This window comes from Spermophilus citellus, assembly GCF_964194105.1.
Source record: "Spermophilus citellus genome assembly, chromosome: 11".
Lineage (NCBI taxonomy): Eukaryota > Metazoa > Chordata > Mammalia > Rodentia > Sciuridae > Spermophilus > Spermophilus citellus.
Window position 1 is genome coordinate 96,909,248 of NC_138192.1, and position 11,992 is coordinate 96,921,239.

At 37.8% G+C, this 11,992-nt stretch overlaps 1 long non-coding RNA gene across 1 annotated transcript in view; it reads left to right on the forward strand.

Moving 5' to 3' along the window:
* The window catches only part of LOC308631118, a 28,725-nt gene extending 17,243 nt beyond the window's left edge, over positions 1–11,482 (forward strand). Inside the window, exon 3 of the long non-coding RNA XR_014018112.1 lies at positions 11,418–11,482. This is a non-coding gene — a long non-coding RNA (uncharacterized lncRNA). The remainder of the gene's footprint in view (positions 1–11,417) is intronic.
* Positions 11,483–11,992: the final 510 nt, after the last annotated feature.

The following is an 11,992-nucleotide window of genomic DNA, read 5'->3' on the forward strand; positions in this document are numbered from 1 at the left end:
CTTGAGCCACATCCCCAGCCCTGTACCATTTCCTTATCAGGGGACTTCTCATTTCTTTTTGCTGTTGCATACAGGGGCAATGTTTGCATGGTGTTAATGCTTGCTGGGTTGTGCCCCATGATTGTAAACAATTCTAGGGTCCCCTGGCTATAATGTAGCTTCTCATTTCACACTCAGAATATTGTAGAATATAAGTGAATATAAGAAAATAAATTAATCCATTCTCGTGTTTTAAGTAAATTTCAGTACTTTGATATCAATTCTGGATTGTAATAAATGAATTGATACATCTCTGTTGTATTTTCCTCTAATTTGGTCTTGAGGTGCCTGTCAGCATGCCCTAATGGGGTCCTGGGCAGTAGGTGGTCATGGATATTTACAGTGTACTTTCCAAGGGATGCTTTTTTACTGTGGTGGATGAGCTAATGACTGAGTATCTTACCTGTGACAGGTGATCCTGACCAAGGGAGCTTATTTATGCGGGCATCCTTTGGCTCTCATCTGACCTCTGTCCTATTTACTCCCACCAAGATAACCACTATCCCAGGAGAGTCCCAACCTGGAGAGAAGTTAGATTCAGGTGTGTCAGTGAGGTGAGACCTGAAGGAGGCAACTCAACAAAATGCATAAAATCACAAAAGGGGTGTATTACAGACCCCAGACAGAAGATGCATCACACTTAGCAGGGCCAGTTGGTAAGACTTAGTGGCCCCGGGCTTGTGCACTCAACCAGTAAGTGGAAAGCAAGAGAAGAAAAAGAAAGGCATCTGTGAGCCAAAGCCTTTTGGGGGATCCAGGATATTATCCAAGCAAAAATTTCCTTCAGGGGCTATAACTGGTGTGTTTAGAACAAGTAGATACAAGTTCCGTGGAATCACACTGTGGCTGAGAGGTAGTCACTGTGGCATATCTACACAGTTCATTTGGGCTACAGGGGTCAGGAGAGAGTCAAGTAGGTTACCCAGCTATCCCATAGAGACATGGTCACGAGGAGTCAGTTTTGTAAGGTAGATATCTGAATCCAACCACGTGGAGGAACTGGGAGGAGGCAGCAAACTGGAAACTGTGCCAAGGGTGAAGAAGCCTTGCTTCTATTAGGGGGAAGTGAACCTTATATTCTAAATGGATGTAGATCAATTTTTTTCACTGATGCACACAGTGGGTGATATTCGTATGGGGTAAATGCTTGCTTTACCTCAGTAGGTTTCTCAGCAGCCAGCACTCTACCCCTGAGCCCATCCCTGGAAACTGAGTTTTAACAGTGGGTTTCTCAGAATCTTCACTCTCTTCACAAACTGCTGGGGAAAACATTTCATTTCATTGGGATCTCTTCTTTCTTTGTGTGCTCCGCAGCATTCTCAAGAATGTGCTAATTTTCATTAGGCTTGAACAGCATTCTCTCAAGGTCAAATCATCTCAGAGTCTTTTTGCCCTTAAATATTTAAGGCAGCCATTACTTCAGGAATGAATATCCATCAAAATCATTTGGTATGAAAAATCATCTGGTACATAGTGCTTTCTTTTAACAAGTTAAAGAAATAGAAGGAACAGTTTTGGATCTACATTAAAAGGATACCTGCATTTAAGTAGAAAATGAAATTTCCTAAGTTAACCTACTGGGCTTTTAGATTCTTTTATATCTTATTTTACAATAACTTCATCAGACAGGAGAGAGCAGAACTGACCACTGGATCAGCAGGGGAGTTCTAGGCAGAAATAATGGAGTGCAAGGCAAATTAAGACCATTGTGGCAAATCTGCAGGGAATCTTCAGAGAGTTGAAGGTCTAACTGCCAAAAAGAGGGATGCAGCCTTCAGCCTGAAGTGGAAGAAAGGCCTCTTGAATGTGAACTTGGTGGCTGGCAGTGTGTTCCACAGCAGCTGGGGAGTCTGCTTGGAAAATAAGGCTTGTTGCAGAAACCAAGACTTAATTAATGTCAGCTCTCTAGATAATAAATTCATATACTATAGAACCTAATTTCTGGAAATGGCTGATACTACTTGGCAGCCACAAATTCAACACAAAGGCTTTCCACAGAGGCCTGTCCATCTGGTTAGACTTTTCTGCCTGCTGATCAGGAGATAAAGTTTTTTGTTCCCCTTGATTACACAAGTCTTCCTTTTCTGACTTCTGAACAATAACTTTTCTTCTTAAATGCTTTATATCAATAAATAAAACCTTTTAAAATTCTTCTCTGTTTGTCCCATTGTGTTTTCCTTAGTAACTATTACTTCTAGTTTAAAGATGAATATGCTGATGCTTTTGAAACTTCCTTTCAAAAGAAGTGATAGATTTTCTTAGCAAGTCTGAAATTGATTTAGCAATATGTTGAAAAAAATTGCACCTTTGATTAGTCTGGGTTTTTGTCATTCATGTAGCTTATATTTTTTCAGATTTTGTTGTTGTTTGTGTTGCCCTTTGTGTGTGTGTAACTGGAGATTGAACCCAGGGGCATTCTACCACTGACCTAAAATTTATTTATATATTTACATATTAAATTATATATATTTATTTATTTTTGTTTGTTTGTTTGTTTGTTTTAAGACAGGGTCTTGCTTCATTTCCTAGCTGACCTTGAACTTGTTATCCTCCTGACTCAGCCTCCTGAGTAATGTGGGCCACCATGCCTGGCTATTATGCATTTTCATTCTTTCTTTCTTTTTTTTTCCATATTTTTAAATTGATGTATTATAGTTGTACATAATGATGGCATTTATTGTTCCATATATGTAAGCACACACAATATAGCAACATCTCTCTACTGTCCATTTTCTAATCTATTGGCTTCTACTTCTTATCCATTCTCTTCCTTTTGATTACCATGGGCTTAATTTGTTCTTTTAGTTGCTTTTCATGAAAGTTTAGATCATTCATATTAAACCTTTTTTTTTTTTTTTTTTTTTTTTGGTACCAAGGGTTAAACCCAGGGGTGTTAAACTACTGAACCACATCCCCAGCACTTTTAATATTTTATTTAGAGACAAGGTCTTGCTAAGTTGGTTAGGGCCTCACTAAGTTCCTGAGGCTGGCTTTGAACTCTCGATCCTCCTTCTTCAGCCTCCAGAGCCTCTGGGGTTATAGACATGCATCACTGCACCTGGCTCCCTTTCTTCTCTTCTAATATAAGCATTCAGTGTTATGTATAAATCTGTCATGAAACACTGTTTTAGCTGCATTCCCTAAATTTTGCTGTGGCTTGTTTTAATTTTTTATTCACTTCAAATTTTTTTCTTTTTGTCGTGCTATTTAGAAGTATGTTGCTTAATCCAAATATTTGAGGATTCTCCATACATCTAGGAAATTTCTTATTTCTGTAGGGGAGCAAAGATTTCTTTTTCCTTGCCTGTCATGAAATGAGTCCCCTTTAATGAAAGACAGCTTAATAAGAGAAAGAAACATAAATTTATTTAATATAATTTTCTTCATAAGGAAATGAAGACCCAAAGAAACAGGGAGACCAATGTATTTTATGCTTAGATTTGATAAGAAATAGATAGTCATGGGAGGTAAGATTAGATAAAAGGGTATGATCTAATGTTAACAAAATGGGAAAACTTAGCAAAGGAAGGAGCATGGAATGGAGTTCTGAGGACCTGTGTCTGACCTGCATCTGACCTGCTTCAGAGAAGGAGGGTCAAGAGAAGATAAGCAAGACCTTCCTTCTTATGAGATCTTCTGTAATGCACAGATGCCAAATCTTAGAGTAATATGTCCTGAGCCCATCATTTTCTTCCATTGTAGCCAGGGATAGATTTTATTTTCAATTCCTGGTCTATCTTCTTGAATGTTTTATACTGAAGAATATGTAAATTTTGCTGTTTCTGGATACAGCTCTCTATGTATGTCAATTATGTTGAGTTGATTAATAATATTGATTGTTTTTGTTCGTTGTCTTATTCCAAGTACCAAGAACTATCAGTTAATTGTAAATATGTCTCATATGAATGAATGAATGCATGAATCATACATGTGGTTATCATTTTCACCTTTACCCAGACTTTATTTTTTATTTTTATTTTTTTTTTTCTTTTTTGGTCATGTTGAGAATTGAACCCATAGCTTAGTTCATGCTAGGAAAGTTTTCTTCTACTGAGCTACAACCCAGAGTTCTAATAAGTTCAGGAATGAGATACTTTCAAAGAATAAAGTCAAACCTAACCAGTGTATCTGTCACTAGCACTCAAACAATCATATGGGAGCATTAAGGTAGAAAGGCCGTGTGAGATGCATTTCTAAATCTATCACTACAGGGTTTACTGCATATTCCCGGTTATTTAGAGTTCAAGTGACTGCTGTCTTTCGAAAATGTTCTGAAAGAAAATATCCAGAGAAATATTCATTTGGCAAATCAGCATAAATTTGATTTCATGATGGACAGTTAAGGATGGGAAGTAAAGGGGATCAGAAGGGAGATTGTGGCCCTGAAATATTTATAACAAAGAATATTTTTTTAAAAAATATTTATTTATTTTTTTAGTTGGATACAATATCTTTATTTTATTTATTTATTTTTATGTGGTGCTGAGGATCGAATCCAGGTCCTCGCATATGCTAGGTGAGCACTCTACCACTGAGCCACAACCCCAGCCCAAAGAATATTTTTAATGATTGCAAATTTTTAAATTTTATTCTCTCTTTACAAAGCCTTTGTTTCTTCATAGGACTCTTTAAAAGAGATTTCAGTCATGGCCCAGGGGAAAAAATATGGTATTTATAGTAGAATTGATCAAACTTTTTAGAGTAACCTCACTGTTCCCCATAAGATCTGTTTAATATTTATTTATTTTTAAGATTCATAAAAATCAATATTAGTTTATTTATTTATTTGATTATTTATTTATTTATGGGTACTAGGAATCTAATCCAGGGGCTCTTTAGCACTGAAGTACATCCCCAGCCCTTTTTATTTATTTATTTTGAGACAGGGTCTCACTAAGTTCTCGAGGCTGCCCTTGAACTTTCCATCCTCCTTTCTCAGCCTCCCAAATTGTTGGGATTACAAGCATGCACTACCATGCCTGGCAATATTAATTTTATTTTGAAACTTTTACAACACCCCCTGAAATTACTATACATAAACTGGCATGTCAGGAAACCAGGATTTCTGGATTGGGCCTGTGAACAATTTGAAATTGTGAAACTTACTAACTAGAGTTATAATTTGTGCAGCCTCCTAAGGTGGTAGAAGAATTGTATTGTGCTTAACTAATGCATTTAAATTAATTCACATTAAATTTGATGTATAGCTCAGCTTTCTGTCATTTCAGTTCTCTAAAAGACTCATACCTTTTTCTTCTTTACCTTTTTTGTTTCCCTCCAAGAAAACCTTGACAGAAATCAAGTCTAGCCAGTTCTACTAGTTCTTGCCTTAAGGATAAGTGCTATCTTTAAAATCACACAGGCTTGCTTGCTAGTCTGAGGTGTTTTTTAATTAGGCCAAAACATGTCTTAGCCTGAGAATTTATCTGCATAATTCTAGGTTTTAATATTTAAGAAAGCTAGCCAAGAGAATGTTACATGTGGATTTTTTTTTTGGTTGAACTGATTGAAACTCTTGCAATTCTCTATAAAAACTTTTCCTCTACTCCTTGAAATCTCTTAATTAGATACTACTCTGAGTATGCAAACATGAGCTTACATTCTCTTGCTTTGAGCTCATATTCTTTTACATTTCTTCCCTATTTGTTCTTTCATCACTCCCACAGATTACTTCAACCCAAAAAGGATCCTTTGTGCCTTGCTTTTGGTAATCAGGAAGAATGATTCTGCTCTTGTATGAGGGAGAATCATTCCAAATCCAACAAGAACTATTCATTTTGAGAACCTGAGAAGGATCATGAGTCATAGCTATGGGGACCGGCACTATCAGACAGACCCCTTGCAGCAGGACTTGCTGGAAGAACTGAGGGTTTGTGTGAAGACATGGGCAGTGGGAACTCCCCTGCTCTGGCAGGTCAGAGCCCCCCTGCTCCACTCAGTGAGAAAGACAGCACAGATCCTCACCCCTCAGATGTCAAGAGGAGGAAGCATGCCTGACCTCTAATGAGTGGACTCTGCATCACGGTGCAGGTTATGTGGGCTCCATACATCTCCTATACTCAGGAGTTAAGTTCTTCCAGAAGGGCACCGGAAGTTCCTTGTGCAAGACTACTTTGGAAAACCTTTCCCTGATTTCTGCGTGTTCCTAGGGCTACTGATTAGTTCTACCTTTGTGAAGTAGAAAAAAAAAGTACTCCTTCCTCATAGGAGGGTGATGACAGCCTCCTTCCTGCCAGGGCACTTGGCTTGCCTGGTGGCCTTCTGTAGTGACAACCTGTGTAATTGTTGTGGACTGCCCAGTGGCTACAGCTCTGACCCTGGCCCTGTCTTCCCTGGAGGCAGGAAACAGTTTGTCAGTTTGCCTCTTGATATTACCTGGACAGTGACAGCCAGTAGCTATTCGGAAGTTACAGGATATAGGCTGGTGATTATCAAAAGATCTGTGGGAAAAGACCACAAGGTGTGGAAAGAAGTTCTGCTTTTTGTAATCTTGACTTAAATTTTCCTTCACAGAGGTCTTCCCTTGACAACTTACCTAAAGTGAAATCAATCCCGGGACTGTTTTTTTTTTAGTCCCTTTTTTAAAAAGTGACAAGTGGCAGTTATTGCATTTGTTTTTTTTATCTTATTTATTAACTGTCTTCAATTTTCCGTGTAAGGTGTTCACCCATATACTCCCAACACAGTATTGCCCACTTAATGTGGAGGTGGCACTTATTACACCTGAGTTGAATGAAGGAATGTCTTTAGCAATCTCTGGCTATGGCAAGGATGGGAAGCATGAAGGTGATCTCAACAACAAGATGACAGGGGATGCTCAGCAGCCCTCGCTCAGAGGGATACAGTCTATCCGGTGATCCGGGCCACAGAGGCGTTTCTCAAGCCTGTCACCTTCCAGATAAGAGAGACAGAGCAGTTGATGTTTCACTGTGTTTAGCTAACATCCACTGAGCACGGCAGGCATTGTGCTTGGTCCTTAATTTACGTATACCATGTCATCCAACCTGCACTACAAGTGCCCTAGGAAACAGGCATAATGACTATCCAATTTTACACATCGGGGAACTGAGAGTTAGAAGTTATGGATGTGTGTGTGGTTATGGATATGTGTGTGGTTATATAAGAAACACAATAAGTAGCAACATCAGGACTCAATCCCAGGCCTGTCTGGGCTTAAATAATGCAGTCTTATGCTTTAGATTGCCTTTACCTTGACCACAGTGATAAGGAGCAGGAGATTCAAAACACAAGTGCCTATTATACAAACTTGCTTAGCCAGAGTCTCTGTGGCTAAGACTCATGGACAGTGGAGGATTTCCATCTCCACCTGTGTCCAAATATAGTAAGTCCTGGCCTGCATGTCCAGTACCTTATTTTGCTTCCTTGATGGTGCTCTCCCCCCTTTTTTAGAAGTGTAGAGTCATCTGTTGCATAGTTATCACAGCCCTGGGCCAGAGGAAGACTATTCCCGCCCTCAGCCAGGCACAGGGTGCGTAGTTATACAGTTCATCAGGGAATGGCATTTTGTCTTGCAGCCGGAGGACCATTTTATTTGTACTTTAGAATCTAACTGAAGGATGGCTCAGGTGTGATTTTCCTCCCTCATTGTTTCCCCCCCTCAATTTTAATGACCATTTAAAATGGCAATAGTTTTGCCTTTCAGTTTGAGAAGTGCTGTAAGGTGACCCAGTAAACAGTTTGGGATTGTCAGCAGCCACCTCCCAAGAGAAAAAAAAAAAAAAATGAAAACATAGGCCTCTGCTCCTTGAATCTAAATAACAGAAATGTTTACAAAATTTTGTCATCCCAAATGATCAGAAATTTTTTTCACAACCAATTACATATGTATCTGTGCTATATATTTACTTACCAGGTAGAACATTATGTTAATTATCTGAAGATATATATATATATATATATATATATATATATATATATCATTTCAATATATGCAAATTGCATACAGCTTTCCATATTATTCATTTAAACAAACACATTGAAGACCTCGGTGACAGGAAGAAATCAAAATATTTAAGTTGACTCCAAGAGGTTAAGAATCTTGTTGTAATTCTTAATAACAAGACCCAGATATACCAGGATATTTTGGGTTTTAGTGGAATCATACTAACAATACCCTGCTTCTCTTCATAAACCAGTATGATTCCTCAGGCTCCTACCAATAGGACAGGCGTGTGCTTTCATTCCTTTGCTGCACTGGTGATGGTTTGGTAGCTCACCTTGCACAGGCGAGAACATACTCACAAGTAAGGTTCAGAGAAACACTGTACCATTACTAGTTCTTCTTTGTTGTACAGATGAAAGCAATTAAGGCAGCATAGTCTTGATTTCTTTCAGGTATGTATGTAGGATAACGTGGAGATGTACAATCCAATGATTCACAGATCCTCTGTGCCTTTTTTCCCCCTCCTGCATTGGGGATAGAACCCAGAGCCTCACACATGCTAGGCAAGCACTCTACCACTGAGCTACATCCCCAGCCCTTTTAATTAATTAATTGATGAACTTTCTTATATATTACTTTTTGTGGTAAACAGAATTGAACCCAGGGGTGCTCTACCCCTGAGTTACATCCCCAGCCATTTTTATTTTTTATTTTGAGATAAGAGTTCCACAAGTTGGCCTTCAATTTGCAATTCCGCTGCCTCAGCCTCCCAAGTAGGTGGAATTACAGGCTGGGGATGTGGGCTCTTGGCACTTTTTTGGCAAGTACCATGGATTGAACTCAGGGGCACTCAACCACTGAGCCACATCCTCAGCCTTATTTTCTATTTAATTTAGAGACAGGGTCTCACTGAGTTGCTTAGTGCCTCACCTTTGCTGAGGCTGGCTTTGAACTCTTAATCCTCCTGCCTCAGCCTCCCGATCATCTGGAATTACAGGCATGCACCACTGTGCCCAGTTTGTGAACTATATTTTATTTTGTAAACTTGTTCAAAGTTGCACTTAATGTATTGTAATTACTCTTGATTATTATCCATGTTAGCCAGAAAATATTTAAAGATCACAAAAACATGTTTGTCACATCTGTGAGAGCTTACACCGTTAAGCACTAAGAGCTGTTCATTTTGAGTTGTTTCAAGAAGAAAATAATGCTGGAATTTAAAAACCAACCATGTGACTTTTCTCCGTTTGGTTTTGTTTGTTTGTTTGTTTGTCATTATATACCTTAATGGTGTGGTGTAAATTTGAATATGTCAACTGAAATGAGCTTTTTTTCTGCCTACTAGAAAAAGAATCCTGAGCAAGATCAAGTTTATTTCAATTTAGAAAACATTTATCAAAAGTCTGAAAAAAAGGACTAGGTTAGGTGCTATAGGTAAGAATAAAGAGAAGCAGAATCTTAGTGGGGAGATAAAACAATACAGAAATGGCAATAAATTAGAGGATGACTGTTATTTATATGAGGGAAGAGATTGCAGCTGGAGAAGGATATTTGAGAAGTTGTTAATAGAAGGTGGTATTTAAATTTTTTTTAGATTTTATTTTTAATTGGCAAATAATAGTTGCATGTGTTTGTAGGGTATAATGTGTCATTGTGATATACATTGTGAGATGGTCAGGTCAATTAAATTCATCACCTCACATATTAATCATTTTTTTCTGTGCTGAAAGCATATTAAATATAACCTTTTAGCAATTTTGAAACATACAGGTACTTATTCACTATTCAATGCAATAGATCTCTAGAGCTTTCTTCTAACTGAAACTTTGCACTTTGATCAACATTTCTCCCTTCCCCATCCGTCCTCTCCCCTGTCTTTGGTGACCACCATTCTCTACCTCTATGAGTTTGACATGTAAAGTGACATCCACATGTCCACATACATCCACATGTAAGTGACATCATGCAGCATTTGTCTTGTGTGTGCCTGGCTTGTTTCACTTAGTATGATGTTCTCCAGGTTCATCCATGCTGTAACAAATGACAGGATTTCCTTCTTTTTTAAGGCTGAATAGTATTTCACTGCTCATGTGTACCACATTTTCTTTATACATTTATTTGAAAATGAATACTGAATTTGGTTCCATATTAGCTCTTGTGGATAATGAACATGGGAATGCAGACATTCCCTTGGCATACTGATTTTAATTATTTTGGTCATATACCCAGAAGTGGCATTTCTAAATCATATGATAATTTCATTTTCAGTTGAGGAACCTCCATACTGTTTTCCATAACGGCTGTGCTAATTTACATTCCCACCATCAGTGTACAAGGGTTTTCCTTTCTTCATATCCTTGCCAATGTGTGTTATCTTTCATCTTTTTGATAATACCCGTTCTAACAGGTGTGAGGTAGTATATGTGTGGTTTTAATTTACATTTTCCTGAGGATTAGTGGTGATGGATACTTTTTCATTGTATCTGTTGTTCGTTTATAGGTCTTCTTTTAAGAAATTTCTATCTAGGTCCTTCATCCACTTTTTGATTAGGTAGTTTCTTTTCTTGCTATTGAGTTATTTAAGTTAGGAGGTGGATTTGATATCATTACAGTTAAGAATTCTTCCAGACCATAACTTCCTTGAAGGAGCCACTTACAGTTGGATCAGGCTCCATTCATTTCTGTTTGGGGTATTACTTCTCTTCCACATTCTTCCTGCTTTTCTTGCTAAAAGAAGAAAATAATACACAGGAAAATACTCTTTTTCCCAAGTGCAAAATTATTTTTTGGTCTAGAGCCAATAGAGTAGACAGACTATGTACAAAATACTATAGTCAAGGTAGGAGCATGGTACATGTTACCAGAAAGTGTTATAAAATTTGCAAGATTTTAAAGGGATCACTCAAAAAAAAAAAAAAAGTTGGCAAGGAGTCATGTGAAGAAGAGGAAAAGCCAGAATGTGTGTGTTACCCACCTACTTTAGTTATGGTGTTGTAAAAAGATCAGTCCAAAAGACCTTGTTTTATTTATTTAATCACTCTCTCTCTAAAATGTTTGAATGCAAGTGCAGAAATAAAGGTATTTATGAAGTCAGACTTGTAAATGCCAGGAAGTAGTAAAGAATGCCAACTTAATCTCTGCTACCTGTGTGAGTCCTCAGGGAAAGGTGAGCTCATGAATGCATAAATACAGGTCATTATAAGGCTGAATTAAAATACATTAAATATGGAAGTCAGATATGAACCCCTGAGGGTTATCCAACATAAAAAGAATAGTTGAAGAACAACCTGAAGCTTTAAAAAGGGGGGAAACCTAAGATCCTCACTGGCTGGGGAAAACAAGTTACTAAACATCCTTCAAGAAAAGCACCTTATATAAAGCTTGGTGTTTGAAAGCTCTAGCACCTCACTGATCCAAATGAATGAAAACATAGGAGCTAGGGACTTGCTTTATCTTCTATTTGTGGTCTCCACAGCCCCTGGACCCAGGAAGCTTCAATAATTGTTAACCAAGTTGGAGTAAGCTGAAATAAAGAGGTAGAGATCCTAAGCCACCTACTGAAATCGTCCTTAAAGGGTAAGTTTTGTTTATTTACTATTCCTTCTAGGGTATAGTTACTTAGCAAATTGTACACTATTAGATAAACATTTGGACATTTCTTTTACCATTTTATTTTTGGTTAACAATTTCTTCAGTCATACAGGGATCAGAGCAACTAGAGACAGACCTCTCCCCATGTACCCCAGAAATTTCATGTGCAGGAGTGTAACCTTCAATGTATTAATGAATTAATATTAGTAGAAGATTCAGTGGGGACAAAAATAAAGAAGTTAAAGACCTTAAAATAGAAGGTACTAGCTACCAATGAAAAGAAAGAAAAAGGTTCATATAAAGGAATTTTTTTTAAAAAAAAGTGAACTAAAATTGAGAGAATGCTGAGACAATGGAAAACATTAAAAATGGAGAAGCAGGAACAGGAAGGACATTTTACATGCACAGCCAGATTGGTTTGTGAACCAAAATGTGGACCAAGGATTGTATGCAGGGATC